Genomic DNA, 20000 nt, shown 5'->3' with positions numbered 1-20000 from the left:
GATGTGCGTTACTATACAAGCAATACGGTGCTGTATAAACGACTATTGGTTCATAAAAAATTGCTTTCATACTCCTTTGAAGCAATTCATATTGCTTGCAAAGTCTTAAAAACGCCATGTCGCTATGCAAGCTTTTCAGCATTAACAAGCTATTTTATTCATAATGAAGGATATCTTGTTTTCTTGTTATTCTATGGGCTGTCCCATCGTAGGTAGAGCTATAGTGACAATATAACACAATAAATTCTCAGGCCATAATGGCTGTTATCATGTAATGTTTCAATTCGTCGCGCCTGCGCATGATCAAACATCCAGTTCCTCTGGGTTAACGACAAAGCTAGAACGAAACTTACTTTAACGTACATACTTAAAAACTTAATTTTTCTCAACGAAAAATCCTGTTTTGAAATCGATTTTTTTTTTAGCTTACAGTAAGTGATTATATCGGCAAGGTTATACCAGTTTCATAGGCCGTAGTTTATGTGAATCTTTCTATCCCTGAAATTACTACCAATGAAAATGATTTTTTGCATTTCAATAACATGACTTTGCAAACACTCATTCTGTTTTTTCGTCTTTTTTTCTCTTTATGTTATTTTTCAGTTTCAATCGTTCGTACTGCAACTCCTTTTTCCTGTTCAGTCCACAAATTCCAGCCTTTATACTTCCAATCCTTTTTCTTATTCAGTCCTCAAAGAATAAAATAATTTTCATAATATTCTCACTGACCTTCGTAAGAAGCGAACAAACTTCACTTACAGCATAAAAACATCAACGAATGGGGATTTTTTCCTGCGAATTAAATGTTCTGTATTATTATTATTATTATTATTATTATTATTATTATTATTATTATTATTATTATTATTATTATTGCGACTTGAATGTAATGTATTTTAGACTTTTATTATTATTATTATTATTATTATTATTATTATTATTATTATTATTATTATTATTATTATTATTATTATTATTGCTTTCTGATTATCCATATCTTCCCAAAGAACGAAATTTTTTACATTTATCGGAAAAAAAATTGCTTAAAAAATTGACCTGGATAGAACAATTCCTGGAGGAACGTTTAGTTTTTAAGCCTTCGACAAGTACAAATCTTTAGATATCAATTGAAATAATTCATTTATTTTTTTTTTGGGTGGGGAGGGGTTTCCATCTGACTTTGTACATTCCGAAAGAACTGCCTACTTTTTTCTTTTAAGGAACATATACCTAATTGCGTTGAGAATTATTTGAATTATGGGTGTCCTTCTACATAAATCGCAATACGTATCTGTATTTTATTCATTCTGAAATAAATGCACATTTAAACTTACCATCGTCCAGCCTATACTTGTTCTTCGTGTATGATAATTTTTTTATTGTCCTAAAACCGTAAAGACCTTTACTTTATTCCTTCAGTTTTACTCATTCATTCTGGTGGCTTCTCAGGTCTCACCGTGACTTATTGACAGAAACACCCAACTCCTGTGATCGTTTGCAAGTTCTTAAGGACTGACTTAGAAAAACGTTACTTAACTTCACTGCTATATTGCCTTCCACAATAATGAGACCTCGGCCGATTACGATTTACATATAGACAAGACTCACTCGTTATATCAGACCAGGGTTCCATTCTTTAGAGTGAATCACGTATTCATTTGAAGATGTTGCCATTCGAGCACGTTTTCTGGCGTCCTTCAGTTTCCAGCAACCGAACTTTGCACGAAGTTGCCACTGGTGAAGTGTCGCAGTGTCGTGAATGTGATGCCACACGAGCGTGAGCATGAGTTGGGCGGGGGGGGGACTTCAGTTTTCCCAACAATACTGGGGTCTTACTCATGTGAAAAAGCCCAACGAGTCGAACCATGGTAACTTGACTTGGGAAAATCTATACGAGAACGACGAACTTCAAAATGATTTTATAATCGAGGGGCGACAGTATTAACAACTACAATTATCTTATTTAACTCATGACAGAATGATTGACTGACTGGTTTGTATAAACTTGGCGGAGCAACCAGACATCAGCGAAGGTAAGAGATTATGAACTGACCCAAGGAATATAAGTATAGAGCATAGAACATATATACGGCATATTGGGCATTTATAAAGCATTTTCATACACATTGTAGGCATAATTCATGAAACAAACATAATTAGATATACCTGACAGTTATCGTCATCATCACCATCATCATGTCGCAAGTAACCTTTTTCTTAATGCCATATGGTTGCATCATCATCATGACATAAACAGACTCATAGCGAGACACAACTAGATTCTGGCTTCAACAGATGCGTTGGTCCTGCACATGGCAGAGAACTCGAACTGTGAATGAGGTACCTTGAGATCCTCGATAGCGTAAACACCGCCTGTTAATATCAGAACATAATCCTAATCATCACATATAACTCGGAAGACAGCGATTTTCGTCAACTGTTATTTACAAAAGACAATAATCAGAGGAAGAGAAGTATTTACGCAATTAAGATCTCCATGAGATAAGGTCTCAGTTGACTCGACAAAGGTCTCAGTTGACTCGCCAAAGGTCTCAGTTGACTCGCTAATGCTGATCATGCCGTTAGCCTGAATGGGGGGATTATACCTCAATGATAACTATTAACTTATTTCCTCCTCGTCCCACTTCATTATCTTGAACAAACAGCGCATTTGTCTATAGCACAATAATAGACAAAAGTAATGGGAGCGTGTTATTGTGACAAAGATCCAAACTGCTAATTCTTGACGTCCATCTGTTCTTTGCGTTCGCAGGTGATTTTACCAACTTATACGCCGCGTTTTTCCAATTTTTCACAATTATTATTATTATTATTATTATTATTATTCAGTATGTTCAAAATGTACTCACATTCACATGGAACAGTCCCAAAGAACAATTAACCTACTGATTAAGCTTCCAGTTATACTGAATATCCCTGCAGAAAAAAATCAAACAAAAAACGGAGGGAAGAAAGTATAAATGTATGGAAACCTTTCTTAAATAAAAAAAAAATATATATATATATATATCCTGTTCTGTGGACTTTACCTTTTAGGGCAATTAGGATGCATAGGCTTCAAAATTACATGTTTTTAGAGCTGAGATATAAAATTATATTGAAATTTAAACCTGACAGATACGATATCTATAAAGTAAGGTCGTATATATCTCGAAACTAAGGCAATAAGTCGTAGCATATTGATAGCAAAACCATATAAATTCTGTAATTTGAAACGGAGTTCGTATAGTTCCTCATTTCTTTCTAATATCAGTACCCCAAGCATATACTTTTACGCGTTAAAACATGCTTGTAACTAGAGAGTCGTGCATCGGTGTACCTGATTACTTGCTCGAAAGGAATGAATGCGGTAATGATTTACATGTATATGAATCATTTGTAATTAACGTCTCAGAACTTTTCCGTTTGATGCTGTTGATGATTTACTGGTGATTCTGAGTTAAGATAATAATTCTGACACCTGGAAAACTGTCAGTCTTTAGAAGAGCAACAGAATTTTAAATTTAGCATAACGGTGCTGATCTCGTAGTCAAGTTTTCTTTGGACCTTGCTCGATATGAGTGCTTCACTATTCTGATTAAAAGAAAATAATAAAGAGACATCTCTGCAGCATTACAGCTGAGGCCTCCATAAGCAAGGGAAAAGCTGGGAAATCCCAGAGGTGCATGAAACCACCACCACCAAACGTCGAAGCATCACCCAGCCTATATCGATATGCTCCCGCCCTTCAGCTATATGGAAAGTCGACGAATATCGTCGAATGCTCGAGAACACCGAATAAAACCGCCGTAATCAAAAGAACTAACAACAGAGCAATAACAAGAATGACGCGCGCACCCGAGGGCCAACATCCTGGCAGTCTGTTGCCCTTAAAATCATATTCTGCGATCTCTCTTAAATTGGTACACCAGAAGTCGCCTCCAGCTCATTCTCCTTCCACCGGTACCTCCAGACGTCCCACCCACTCACTTCCCACCCAGCCTCCATGTCTTGCCGCTTTACTTGGTTCCTCTTTTATCTTTCGTTTGCTTCGTTTCAACCTCCTGTTATTTACTGTAACCTAAGAAAGCTTCGTTTAGCTTTCTTCTTCTCTATTCTCTACTTTTCATTCTTTTCATGGATTTCATTTTCTGTTCACAAATATATATATATATATATATATATATATATATATATATATATATATATATATATATATATATATATATATATATATATATATATATATAATATATATATATATACATATATATATATATATATATATATATATATATATATATATATATATATATATATATATATATATATATATATATATATATATATATATATATGCAGTGATCTGGGGACATCAGAGTAGCAGAGTCTCTGTTTGGAAGGTGGGCTTTGTGGCTGCTGGGCAGCGGTTGGCTTACGTTGGCAAGGTCCATGGGTTGCTCTTGGTATAATGGCCGTCAGTCCACCAAGCTATGAATGGGTATTAGAAGAAAGGTATGGACCAGCAGCCTCATCATTAAAGAATTTCTGAGAGACAGGAAGCTTGTACCCTTCTGGCACCACTCCTCATCCCCTCCAATGGAGGAAAATGGAATATGATAACAAATATATATATATATATATATATATATATATATATATATATATATATATATATATATATATATATATATATATATATATATATATATATTTATATTTATAATGAACTCACGAATGTGACAGTATAAAGCGCTGTTGATAGTATATGTATAAAATTTCCTTGGGTGGCAATAATTTACTGTCAGTTTGTGTTGTAGACCACCTAGTCATGTCAATCACTTTAACCTTTCTGTTCCAACAATCGAACTTCCCTTTCCATTCTTGATTCGTGGTTTCATTTGCTCACCTTGTCCTTTCTTTCTAGGTGGCGCATACTTTACACGTTGCATTTATATTTGCTCAAAATAGCCCATTGCATGTCTGCAGTATTAGAAAAATTACTTTCACAAGGAAAATCATCACGAAGTTGACAGACTCTTCAGAGATAGCGCTCCTTCTGATTGCGTGTAGGTGGTGACTCGTCTTCAGAAGGTTATCATGAAGAAAATGTTCTTTTCATCATTTCTTCGGTCTCCTTTTCTGTTCCTTCTGAATATTTCTTTTCATCTAAGCCCTTTGCTTCTCTTTGTAAGTGTCCAACTTCCTTAATCTTTCTCTGTTTCAGCTTTCATCTCTCATTTAAGAAGTAAAATTCCTTCGGGCGAGACATATAAGAGTCTGGTAATAGGATTCCGCACTTCGTTTAGTCTTTCCATAATGGAGCTCACAAGGGCTTCTTCTCTGCCTGAAATTTTTCGAATGAGTTATATCTGTGTGACCGTTATTACCTCCAACATGCAGTTGTGATTTTGGTCCGGTTTCTTCGTTTGTTTGTTTGGTAGCGAGATTGCGCAAACAATTGGTCTCGATTTTTGCATAAACCGTACAGTTGTTGGACTTAGTTATTGGTAGTAAGTCATTTGATAGTGGATGAGATCTGAATCAGGATAAGAGACCGTTGGACAGGACAAGGTGCGCTTCAGGTTCTTTGTATTGGTATTATATGTAGTATACGAACGTTCTTGTTTTCACTTTCATTTCTGTTCCACTGCCGAAGTATGCCTATGTTTTACGTTTGACTTACAGTTAATCAAAAGTAGTTCCCTCTAAAACTCTGGCAGTTATTTCTCATAAGACGAACCTTGACGGAATAGATTTGGAAGTGCAAGGACTATCTCGGTTTTACACTTCCATTAGGTGCAGACTCCACTATATTTTCATGTTAATTACAATTTTGTAAGTTTATTATGATAGTGCCTGTGCTTTATGCTGCCTCGTATAAGTTTATCTACAAGAAGATGGCATTTCTCTGGGTATTTCTTGGGGTGGGGGTGGGGAGAAGCGGTTCGTACATGATTCATAGGTTATATAACATAGCATAAGGTCTCATATAGGATCATAACACAATAACATGATTAATTTTCTTTAAACTGATTTTTTTCAGCCTCTGTAAGAGATTAGGTTATGGCTTCCCTGTAATAAGTTGTTACAAACCCAAAGTTAGGTTACAGAAAGGTTAGGTTAGGCTACTGCTGAACAAACGTGGGTGAAACCCCCCTAACAATAATAAACAATTATAAAAGAAAAGCAATATAACAAAGGCGTACTAAAGACCTCCTCAAGTGTTTGATCGCTCTCTCCACGATATGATTATTAAATTTTAGTTTCTCTTCAGTTTCACAGGTATTGAGCAACCAGTATTTTTACGAACATCAGTATTTTATATATATATATTTTATATATATATTATATATATATATATATATATATATATATATATATATATATATATATATATATATATTTATAGATATACATTATACATATATACATTATACACACACACACACATATATATATATATATATATATATATATATATATATATATATATATATATATATATATATATCTTTTAAAGTAATCTTGTAATCGAGTGGAAACAGAAGAGTTTTTTGGCCCTGCTCATATTACAAATGGTTAATAAACCCCTTGACGGCAATAGATCGTCTCTGTGAAAATCTTTAAAAAAACGGTTTGGAAACTCAGGCACGGGACACAAAACATAGACAACAAGGTCAACCAAATGTAGTTTTTGGGGGGCGCATCAACTTATTTTTTGTGCAATGCCATGATGTCTTGATTCACAGTCCCGATTCATACGTTAACTGCCAACTGTCAGTGAAAATAGATAATAAGGTAGACGGTGTAATTATAAAAATAAATGAAAAAATCGATAGTAATAAGATTAGTGAGACAATGCTACTGGACATTGCTAAGGGTCTGTTGATTTCAGATTTCTCGTATTCACAAAATTATATAGTCCTTTTAATCCCTTCTTGCTTCTAATGCCAGCCTATATAAATCAAGCATTCAGTTCTCTAGTTAATCTGATAATGACTTTGACCACCGTACACAGACTAATACATTAATTCGTGTACAGTTGTACGAATATATGTATAAACTATTCATTAACAAGTATCAAAGTATTCTATAAACTGTAATGGGAATGACTCCATAGAGGGAAAATAAAAGCAGATTAGCAGGTGTGCTATAGACAAAAACATGAATAAGCAGATTATGAATAAAACACTTAATGTTTATTATTAAAATTAGTGTTTAAAAATATTATTCATATTAATATTTACAAAATTTTGTTTTTAAGTAACTTTTTTTCACTGATTTAAAATTGCTGTTCCCTCATTATCCCTGTACTTATTTTTGTAAAGCGTGACTTTATAATAGGATTTTGAATAAGGCTAATTGTTGCCTATAACGATGAGTCGTAATGTAATTGACATTCCGTATATATATATATATATATATATATATATATATATATATATATATATATATATATATATATATATATATATATATATATATATAATTAACAAACATAATATTGAATGCCATGTGTAAGTGTGTGTTTTGTATATTTTGTTTCTCCCATCCGGCAATAAATGAGATACTTCCTGCAAATTAACGGTATCTTACTTATTTCCGAGTAAGAAAAGTACTATGTAAATTGCACACACATACACATGGTATTCATTATTTTGCATAGGACGAACAAAACCTTTGTTACTTCATCTTATATAAGAGACGTTTCTCTCAAAGCCATCGGAAGCAAAATATCGTGTTTTGAATAATATACAGGAAATAGCTGCTTGAATCACTAAGATATTCATTTAATGTTCACAGGATAGTCATCATTGAGTTTTCCATACAAAAGTATCTATAAAAAAGTCAGAATAACGGAATGTTCTATTTACATAAAATTATGATAACATCAATGACATTTCTCTTTAGTTTTTCAAGTGGTTCTATCAGAACTCGTACTCTTTACCTACCATATTTCTGGGAAAAGTATATGCTCATGCGGTCTCTAATTCCGGTAAATTTTAAACATTTATTGTTTTTTGTTCGAATGTTTAGCTTATAAGCAAAATCTCTCGTAATTTTTGTCCTCAAACTATGCTTGATAAACACTTTTACTTTGCTATTTTCGAGTATGCCGCAAAACTGCAATATGTTGCAGAGCATCTACATGGACACAACATAATGCCCATTTACGAAATAGTTACATCTGGAAAAGTTGTCTTCGTGTCCTTTTCATAGATTCTCCTAACACATCAGAAATACACGAGAAGTACTTCGATAGAGTGCCAAATTATTATATTCGGCAATCCACAGGACAGGAAGGTTGCGTAACGTCTACATTCTTCGCTTTTTTGTGAACAGTTGTCACAACTCACAAAGCGCAGGTCAGTGAACCGATTCACAACTGCAACTTTATGTATAAATCACTGCTGGCACAGCCTGTCTTCGGGTCGTTCCCCTGAAAGAAAAAATGTGTTTGTGTTTTTTTCTCTCCTTCTCTTTCTGAATAATAACAGTATTTAACCGTTCACTTAATATACACTTTACCTCCTCGAACACATACATACACAAATTCACACATGCCACACGGTATGCAAGTACTAACGAATAGTAATACAGAGATGTCTTTACCGTGTAACAGACTGACGTACAAGGCCACCAGCACGCAAACAGATTCTCGTCCATGATTTATAGTATCGTTCATTTTGGAAGAAAAAAAATAGTAATAAATTAATGAAAACGTAAAAAAAAAAGTTATCTTATCTAACCTGATGGAAATTCATTTGCTATCGTTCGTTTAAAATGTCGCGTTTCATTTCACATCGTCAGCATCTCGCTCTTAGTCGTTTTCCTTTCTTGCAATCCTCTTTGACATTTTATTCTTCACATCTTCCTTTTTCTTATCTCCCGCGGGCTACTTGTACTTTTCTTCGTCTGTCATTTACGCTTTATTTTATTATTCGTTTACTACTGTCCTGTCGGTGACCGTTGCTTCTCGTTTTCAAATTTGTTTTGTTATGGATTTCTGCTGTATTTGTTCCTAATGTGTTTTCGATGCTGTCCTTTATCTTTCATTGATTGTTTGATGTTATGTAATTATGCTTTAGAACTAACAGGTTACCTAGGTTTAGTTAAGGTGTAATGTTACTGTAATTTGTCAGCCTGCCTGTCTGTCTGTCTGCCTGTCTAGTTTGAAGGGTCAGCACGACTTGTCCTTATCCTTACCTCCTTTAGTTTTATTCCGTTTCTTTTCAATATTTTTCTTAGCTTCATCGTCCTCTTTCACCCTTCTACCTCCTCCATCTCTCCTCCTCCTCCTCGTCCTACAGATAGTGCGTGTGTTTGAGCCTCTGCCCAAGCGTAGACGTGAAGGAGGAGTAGGAGTAGGAGTAGCAGGAGGGGGAGGAGGAGGAGGAGGTGGAGGTGGTGAGGGAGGTTCCAGAGCCCGCAGCTCTTTGATGACAGTTTCGTGCTTGTCCAAGTTTTTGCGGTTTGGTCTAAGGTGGAAGTTTTCTGTGTAGCAAGGAAGGAGGAGGAGGAGGAGGAGGAGGAGGAGGAGGAGGAGGAGGAGGCGGAGGAGGAGGAGGAGGAGGAGGAGGAGGAGGAAAGGGGGGGATGGAGGAAGAAGATGATGACGACGACGACGAGGCGACGTCTCCAACCTTCCATTCCGGCGAGAAATTGCCGAGGGATGTTCATGCATTCCTAATCCTCTTCATGCCGCTTCTGTCGCCGATGCTGAGAGCGACACACGAGTTGCTGGCTGCTGTTGTCGTTTAGTGGTGGTTGAGGAGGTAGTGGTGATGGTTGAGGCGTTGATGAGGAGGGTGATAATGGCGTTGCTTTAATTGCTCGCTTTATTGGTTTGTATTTCTCGGCCTTTCGGGAATGACTTCCCACCTTTCAAGTTTTGGTCATGATTTGGCGTTGCTTTAATTGCTTGCTTTATTGGTCTTTATTGCTACCTTCTTCGTTGGACATGCTGGTAATGATTGCGTTGCTTTAATTGCTCTCTTTAATGGCTTTCATTCTCGGCTTTTCGAAAGTTTCGTTTTCCTTTCAGGTGTTATGCAATGTTATTGGTGTTGGGAATGGCCCTGACTTTAATTACTTGTTTTATCTGTCTCTGTTCGAAAGTTACCTTCGGAAAGTAACTTTAGTTACCTTTTCCTCTGAAGTGTTCTTCATTGTAGGTTAAGTTGGTAATGAAACCGTTGCTTTAATTACCCACTTTGCAGGTTCTAATTTGTGTTTTTCGAAAGTTACTTTTTTCTTTTAAATGTTACTCTTAATGACAATGGCAGATTTTTATCGGAGTTCACAAACAGCAGAACATAGCAGAAGAAACCTTCTGAACAGACCATTGAATGTTTCTGTACTCTTATTGGTTAATGATGACATCATCGACTTACGCTGCGATTGATTGTAGTTGGTGTTCACTAATGCCAACCCATTGTTGTCAGGTACCACATTTCGAAAATTTTTTATTAAACTTTTAAAAAACAATTTCAAGACTCTTTTTCGCTTTCATATAACTGCATGATTGAATAACCAAACAGATATTCGAAGAACCGCTCATATTCCTATGTTTCGTTATTGTAAAGTTGAGTAATAGGTTTCTGTTTTGTTTAGTTGCCAAGTACTCTATTTTTTTACATACGTTTAGCCATACCATATAGCCTTACCTGTATGAGAAGAACCTCGTTCGAGTGTTTTTTCTATTTTTTTAAGGTATAACAATAGTAATTTTTAAATTCTTCTTCGTTTTAACATGCTTTTTTCCCTTTTTCCCATTTTTATATGGGGCAAGCACGATGCCTTCTTTTGAAGGACTTTGATTTGGCGGTGGGGTAGGCCGTAGCCTCGATCGGCTGCCCTGCCTGACATCGCTTAGACCCCAGTAACGAATGTGTACATGTATTGTACCATATCCGCAGCTGCCATTCTCCCAGCAGCGAGGAGAACTGGGCGGTTAGGTCGACAGTTCGAGACGTGTGAGGTGTCTGTTATGTTTTTAGAAGATGTTGGAGTGGCTTTGTTTATGTGCTTTCAGCAAACCTATCCGTTGAATACATACGTAATCCCGCTGTGTCTACACGGATAGCAAAGTGTCCGCCTTCTCTGACCAGTCGGCTGCGGGGATTGAACCCCTGTCCACAGACCTCCATGAAGTCTGAGGTTGCTGCTCTGCCAACTGAGCCATCGAGGCTCATCAATAGTAATTTTTAAATAATGAAACAAAATTCAAAAATGATTGGATAGTAACTATTATGCATTGAACATTTAGCTTGTAGATAGAATAGTTTATATTCGCATAGAATAAACGTTTCATGGTTTCCATGGAAACACTCAATTACCATCCATAATTTTTGCCCCCAAAATGGTTGCCAAGATTTATTTTACGAAAATCTTATATCATATATATTATCATCAAAAAGTTGCCAATTCTTATTTATATCTCGTATAGAACTAAAAACAGCCTTACCTTATCTATTGCTGTTCAAGTGTTTATTTCGTGTTTATTTTTAATACTGATTTAGCTATTTTCTTGTCATAAACAAGTAAGTATGCAATATATCAAATTTAACTAACTCAGTAGGTTACAGAGCTGTCGCCTGGCACGCTGTTGGCCCAGCGTTCGACTCTCCTACCCGGCCAATGAAGAATTAGAGGAATTTATTTCTGGTGATAGAAATTCATTTCTCGTCATAATGTGGTTCGGATTCCACAATAAGCTGTAGGTCCCTTTGCTAGGTAACCAGTTGGTTCTTAGCCACGTACAATAAATCTAATCCTTCGGGCCAGCCCTAGGAAAGCTGTTAATCAGCTCAGTGGTCTGGTTAAACTAAGATATACTTATGACCAAGATTTGAGTTTGTCATTTCTTCTAGGAAAAAAGAAACTACCATTTCATATGCTGCAAACGTTTTACTTACTGCGCTTCTATTTAAAAAACTTATTCTTTAAACTCGTGAAATTATTCAAGGCCAAAGTCCGGAGAAGAATGAGGAAGAAAGTATGTGAGCAACAACAGTAGGCTAATAATAATAATAATAATAATAATAATAATAATAATAATAATAATAATAATAATAATAATAATAAGGTAGAAGTCCGATAAACGAAAAGTCTTTGGAAGACAACTCTCTCTACGAGCAATTACTGGAGTCACTAATTCTAGTAGATATTTTCTCATTACATTCTCGTCAACTGAGTGGACCTCTTCAGTCCACATTTGAAATCCTCTCAGTATAATGGCTGTAGCAATTTTCTTTGAAGAAAAAGAGAAAGTGAGAAAAAAAAAGGTTAGTGAGCGATTTGCCCACATCTTGTTCTTTTCCATGTGACTTTGCTTTTCGAACTGAGTGTGAAGAACAGGCACTCTTTACATATTCTCTGTATAACAGATCCTTTTACTTCGTCTTTATATCAGCGTAAGCAGAAGTCTAAAATAATGAAGAAAATGTTTATTTTACATTTCAAGGTCAGGAAAGAGAAGAAAGATCCCGCTACTTTCATCTCAGTTGTCCAGTTTTGTCTGTTTTCTCCCTTTCCAGGTTTTCTCTGTGATGACAGCATTAATACTATTCTATTTACTTAGATTCCATGAACAGCTGAAACAAAAACTTGACTCTATAAATTTCATCATCCTTATTCCATTCAATATGCAGAAAATCAAAGACCATTTACAGTTCTTTAAATATCATCACCCTTATTCCTTTCAGTATGCATAAAATCAAAGACCATTTACAATTCTTTAAATTTCATCATCCCTATTCCTTTCAATATGCAGAAAATCAAAGACCATTTACATGTTAATCTTTGAATTTCATCTTATTTACTTCTATATTTCGTTCCTTCCTTTCCTCTCATTTCATTCCTCCCGGAAGAAAAGCAAAGAAGAAGAAGAGGGAGACGAATAAGTTCAGCAATACAAAGTTTGTGATGATGTTATGCTAATGCATACTGGCGAGGTGCCGCTGGTTGTGTCTTCACTTCTTAATGACTTGCTCGCGTTCTCGCCGATGTTAATTATAAACACGTGACGCCAGAACCTCAACTATTGGTTATTTGAATAAGGTTATTTTTCTTTTATGGTCTCCGGCCATGCGATTTTTCAATACGTCATTAGGATCTGCAAGTTGTTTCACTCGGCTTCTTCTTCATATTTTGAAATTAAGATTTTTGTGTACTGCTATTTCATAAGTGGTATTTTTAACTTGAAGTAGTGATTATGGTCTTTGTATTTGTTTTCATTACAAAAATTAGTGCGGGGTTTCTGCAGCTTCTATTATGGTAATATGTAAGCAAATATATAAGAAATAGGAAAAATTTTAAAGAATGTGAAGCTTATAAAATGAACTGTTTTTAAAATAAGTCAAGGCAATATATTTAAAAACAAGATTAATTAAATTGCAGCTCTTGAGTGTTTCCATGGAAACCATGTTCTCTTTATGGTTTGCAAATAAAATTTATCCACTCGATTGCCAAAAAATTCATTATAGAATTGCTAATAACTAAATTTATATAGAATTTCATTCAGCGACTCAGCATCCTGTTGTTATGCTTTTAGTAAAAAAAACACACTCAGGTCTGTGAGCAGTTCTTATAATACCAATTTATTATTCAGTTATATTAAAATGAAAAAGGAACAAAACTTTCAGAACTTTAGTAAAATCTTTTTGAAATGTGTCTGTCAGCAATGGGATGGACAGTAGGCGCACACCAACTACATACAGCCAGTCCCAGCGTAAACTGATGATATCATTAGTAACCAATAAAAGCATAGATATTTTCCCGCCACCAATACAGTTGTCCATAGGTTTCTTATACTTACGTTATAGTGTCTGATGAAATTCTCAATTCTTAACATTTCCCCAACCACCTAAAAAAAAATCAGTTCTCTGGACAATTCAGTGAGTTTCTATTGTACAAAAAAAAAAAAAAAAAAAAAAAGACAGTGCTACCTTCCTACATTGAAAAATACATGAAAAAAAAATCCGTCTCCAGGTGTCAAAATGGGATAAATTTGTTGCGGTGGATTTTTCTTGGAACTAAAATTGCATTTGCTTTTCCAGATCTATGATTTTATTAAAAAAAACCCTATGGATTCTACCTGAAAATAATATTACGCATGAGTAAATAATTTCATGTCACTTCATTTAGCACTATTTTTTAACATTCTGGTTGAGAAATAAAAAAAAACAATAGAAACAGCTTCATCGCACTCCCTTTTTGTCCAGTAAATATGCTATATATGCTAAAATTTTCTTTCCAGTGAACTGGGTAGTGAAGTCTGCCATGCTTGGATATGTGTTGGAAATGGCTGATAGCCCAGTGAACTTGGTGCAGCTCCTTCCGATATCCAACGCTGCAAAAAAGGGACAAGGAAACAGTACTGTAAGTTCTAGAATAATTTATGTATGTATGTGTATATATAATTTTTTAGTTTAATACATACATTTAGTTACAGTAATTTACTTATTTTTAAGTGACAAAAGTAAACATTTCTTGGCAAGGAAGAAGCCTCACTAACCTCCACACAAGGAAACTGAATTAAACAGCAAAGGATAAAGTAAGGTTGTTTTGTTTATGTACTTATTATGGCAGAAAAGACGAAATAGCAACTGTTCTAGGATACCAAATCGTTAGAGGGTGAATAAATAAGTAGTTGACCTAAACAAATTCTTTTTCAGTATCAGTATTTAATCATTGCAATGGAACAGTGAAAATAGCTTTAGATTATATGGTGAAGTGAAAATAATGTACAAAAATACCCGCTCTCTAAAATTGATTTTGCAGGAAACTGCTTTTCCATAAAAATAAGCTATTAGAACTAATTTCCTTTAAAAAAACTGAAAACGGCAGCGTGCATGTTGAAATATTTTCTATATTCATTTTGCCATGAATGTATGTGGTATTCAATTATTTTTAAGAATTGCATGAGCAGTTTTACAAAACTCCAATAGAAACAGTTCTCTCTCTCTCTCTCTCTCTCTCTCTCTCTCTCTCTCTCTCTCTCTCTCTCTCTCTCTCTCTCTAACATACACATAATGTTGCAAGTATACCTATAGTATTTATATCTAATAAAATTACCGTTTAGAAGACTTTTGCGTAAGGAACGCGCCCATATTGTCCCTCGTCGTCCGGTTCGAGAATCGAACACTAGTCCCTCAGTTTGTGAGATAAGCGTGTTGCCACTGTGCCTCGAAGCACTTGTAGTTTTCCGTAAAAGAAAACTATTGTGCCGGCTTTGTCTGTCCGTCCGCCCTTTTCTCTTACAAACTACTGAGGCTACAGGGCTGCAAATTGGTATGTTGATCACCCACCCTCCAAACATCAAACATACCAATTTTCCGTCCTCTAGCCTCAGTAGTTTTTATTTGATTTAAGATTAAAGTTAGCCATCAGCGTGCATCTGGCACTGATATAGGATAAGCCACCACCGGCCCGTGGTTAAAGTTTCGTGGGCCGCGACTCACAGCATTATACCGAGACCACCGAAAGACAGATCTATTTTCGGTGGCCTTGATTATACGATGTACAGAAAACTCGATTGCACCGAAGAAACTTCGGCGCATTTTATACTTGTTTAATGGTGGTAAGGAATAGTTCCTCTATTAGTTATTCCTCGTATTGTCATCTTTTCATCGAAGGCCGTGACATCTGCCCTCTTTTGACAATGAATTGCCGTTATGATTGCTAGTCATCATTAGAAGCAGTAGTAAGTAGTGAATATTTAACTTTTTGTTCTGTGCGTTTTTCAATCTATTGAGTAATGTGTGTCTGAAACATCTATATGCATGTCATTTTTATCTAACTAAGATGAAGACATTGAAGCATACTTTAATAATGCCACAACTTTACCGAAGCGTTCAAGTTTATATATCATCATTGACTTTCGAATAATAAAACATACAAAATGGCCTAGGAGCAACTTATTGTTCACATACTAAAGTGATTAAACGAGGGATGGAAAATATCTTCATTTAAGTCATACCATAAAGAACTCTAAATAGGAGAAAGTTTGTTCCTTATTTTATCTAAAGCAGTGGAGGTAGATATGTATGTATGTATATATATATATATATATATATATATATATATATATTTATATATGTATATGTATATATATATATATATATATATATATATATATATATATATATATATATATATATATATATATATATATATATATACACACACAGTATATATATATATGTGTGTGTGTATGTATGTATGTATATATATATATATATATATATATATATATATATAATATATATATATATATATATAATATATATATATATTATATATATATATATATATATATATATATATATATATATATATATATATATATATATATATATAGATGGTTTGTGTAGATGATTGGAATAACTTGGACGGGTAATCACATTAAAATACCAGACTCCGTTCACACATAGGTTCCGTAATTTATAGATTGAAGGAACCTAATCATATTTCAGAAACCTAGATTTCAAAAAGGCTCAGTGGGAGTCAATGTATAAAGAAGTACTATCAGTTTTTTATAACAAGCAACAAAATGGTTCTCTTATTTGTAAGGACTATTGGGAGACGCCTAGTCTTCATAGAATTTTGTGGCGGCACCAAACGAACCGGTTTTAAAACAGGTTTTATGGTCTCTTTAGCATCTTGCCGACAAATTTTGCACCAAGTAGCCCGTATCATATATATATATATATATATATATATATATATATATATATATATATATATATATATATATATATATATATATATATATATATATATATATATATGTGTGTGTGTGTGTGTGTGTGTGTGTATTATTTATTTATTTATTTATTTATTTATTTATTGAGAGAGAGAGAGATCAGGCATGTCAGTCAACGTCCTGTCACGCAAGTAGCCTATAAACGTGCGTGACTTTAATTTTGAGACTTAATTTTGGTTTTTGATGAAACTTTAAATTAAGGAAATGTTAATAAAAATGACATTCTATGATGAATGGTATTCTGACCCAGGTAAATAAAGATCCTCATGAACAATCAGTTAAGGCATATTTGATGGTGTGTACATTTTTGGGGGTAACTTTGTGTCAATTTCCAAGCTTAGTTTTCGTATCTGGTTAGGTTATTCAAGCCGAAAGAAATCTGGAAAAGGTTAAGAATGAGTGTAGGAATGTTTAATATAACTAATATATATATATATATATATATATATATATATATATATATATATATATATATATATATATATATATATATATATATATATATATATATATATATATATATATGTATATATATATATATATATATATGCATATATATGTAGTCACCGAATACACTTGCAAGAGAATAACCAGAAAAAGAATACTTGGAACAACATTCTTTCTCAGGTAGTTTTGTTTTTTTCTGAGGATATAGATACACGAAGAATCAATTATCATAAATCCATTCTGGAAAAAATGGTAACGTTTTAATTGAACCAATAAAAAAATTCTCAGGTAGCACACACCATGTTTGCGGAGCGCTTCCTTTCGCATATCTTATTAGCAGGTACTTGACATTACTGCAGATCACTAGATAAAATGAAATGGCATTCTTTTTATTAACAGGTAGGTAAAGCTGAAGGTAGGGAGGGAGATAACCTCATGGCCTGGCCGATGAGAATGAGCCTACGGTGATTTTATGTGGCCCTTGGACGAGAGAGAGAGAGAGAGGGAGAGAGAGAGAACATTCCACGAAAAAATTAAAAAGACACCTCGAAGGAGGAAGGAGGGGAGGAGAAACCATGGTGGAGGGAGCGTGAAGGGAGGAGAAACATGGAGGGAAGGAGGGCATGGGGGAAGGGGAGGGGAAGGGATGGGAATGGTTGGTGTGGGAAATGTTCACTCGGAATTTCTTAGAATCACCCGCAAGATCTGGGTGAAAACGGACGGGGTCGAGTGATCTCCCGGAGGTCATGACAATTATAGATGGCTCTGGTTTAATGTGGCGGTTTCATGCGTTTTTGCATCCGTCTGATTGGAGACAAACCAATATATATCACGCGTCTTCGATGGAGCTGGGACGATCAGTATATTCGACGACAGTGGACTTGCGAGAGGCTGTTTGTAATAGTGGAACTGCGAGAGGCTATTTGTAATAGAGGAACTGCGAGAGGCTATTTGTAATAGAGGAACTGCGAGAGGCTATTGGAATACAAGAACGACGAGAGGCTATTTGGAATTGAGGAACTGCAAGAGTCTGTTTGGAATAGAGGAATTGCGAGAGGCTATTTGGAAATAGAGCAACTTCGAGGGGCTATTGTGAATAGAAGAAATGGCAGAGGCTATTTGGAGTAGAGCACTGCCAGAGGCTATTTAGAATACAGAAACTGGGAGCAGATATTTGGAATAGAGGAACTTCGAAGACTATTTGATATAGAGGAACTGTGAGAGCTATTTGGAGTAGAGGAACTGGGAGAAGCTATTTGGAATATAGGAATTGCGCGGGGCTATTTGGAATGGAGGAACTGCTAGAGGCTATTTGGTAAAGATGAACTGGGGAAGGCTATTTGGAACAGAAGCATTGTGAGAGTGTATTTGGTAAAAGAGAAATGTGAGTGTTAAGAATAGAGATATTACGAAAGGTTGTTTTATAATACAGATATTGCGAAAGGTTATTCAGAATAGTGAATTCCGAAAGGCTATTTAGGATACAAGAATTGCGAAATTTTTTGCAGAACTGAATTACAAGAGCTATTCAGAATAAAGAACTTGCGAGAGGATAACAGGATTCCTTGCCAGAGGTTCTAGGGAATAAGGAAGTAGTGAGAGCCGTCTTTAATTAGAGAATTTATACAAAATATCATCTGGAATACCAAAAGATAGTGAATTAGATTTCAGTGGGGCATTTCTGTTTTAATCAAATCTCTTAAAGTGCCTGTATCTGGATGACTAAACGCTTCAGTTACACTTACAGAATTTGTATTGCAAAGACTTATCAAGCAATATCTGAAAAATATATAATTTTATATATATATATATATATATATATATATATATATATATATATATATATATATATATATATATATATATATATATATATACACACACACACATATACACACATATATATATATATATATATATATATATATATATATATATATATATATATATATATGTACACATATATTGTCCCACGGACACGGGTAGTAGATGCTTCAGTGAAAATATGTGAGTAATTTTGTAAACGTCTAAAGGCATCTGAAACATTCTTTAGTTAGTTGTTTATCGTACGCCTCTTATAAGTTCATTGCGGCTTAAGAATTCATGTATCAAACATAAATCTGCGTATTAGGTAATGACGAGAAAAAAATGAAAACCTATTTGCCACTGAGAACCTAATCACTCTCCAGGAACTCAGAACACGTCTGCTCTCCTAGCAACTATTGTAGTTCTTGCATGAGATATAGGAATCATCTTAACAAGACGGGAGACGTTTTTCCAAACGTGTTATGCCGTGCAGTTTATTCCTCAGGAAGAAGCGAGCATTGCGCAACAGGCAGCTGCATCATGACAAAACAAAGCCAATCAACAACAACAAAAGGTAAACCAACAACGACAGCAAGACCGAGGCAAACGACAATGCCATCAAGGCAACCACAGAGATCAACCACAGCCAGTCCTCGGGCTCCTCCAGCCCCCGTCCCAATCTTGAGATCCCCTGAAGGACACCACACCATATTTTTCACACACCTGGTCGGCTTGAGACAATTACAGAGTGTGGACAGCCCCTCGCATCTCTGGTAGATAGCTCACAAAACACTCAAGTCATTATGGGACACTCAAATAATTACAGGACAGTTTACCCCTCGCCGCTTCTGACACTCCATAATAGTCTCTCCTTTACACAGCAATTATAAAGAAAACGGTCTGCAATTATAGAAGAAAACGGGTACCGCGATGCTAACAAATGAGGATTTTTTAAGGGGAAAAACATACTTTCCCT

The 20000-nt window shown here is 35.0% G+C and overlaps 1 long non-coding RNA gene across 1 annotated transcript in view; it reads left to right on the top strand.

Annotated features, from left to right (window-relative positions):
• The window catches only part of LOC136825454 (uncharacterized), a 604931-nt gene that overhangs the window by 344914 nt on the left and 240017 nt on the right, over positions 1 to 20000 (top strand). The window contains exon 5 of the long non-coding RNA XR_010849346.1: positions 14264 to 14385. This is a non-coding gene — a long non-coding RNA (uncharacterized lncRNA). The remainder of the gene's footprint in view (positions 1 to 14263; positions 14386 to 20000) is intronic.

The sequence above is a fragment of the Macrobrachium rosenbergii genome, chromosome 37 (genome assembly GCF_040412425.1).
Source record: "Macrobrachium rosenbergii isolate ZJJX-2024 chromosome 37, ASM4041242v1, whole genome shotgun sequence".
Classification (NCBI taxonomy): domain Eukaryota; kingdom Metazoa; phylum Arthropoda; class Malacostraca; order Decapoda; family Palaemonidae; genus Macrobrachium; species Macrobrachium rosenbergii.
Note: the sequence above shows the minus strand (reverse complement) of the source record. Positions and strands in the feature narration are given on the sequence as shown.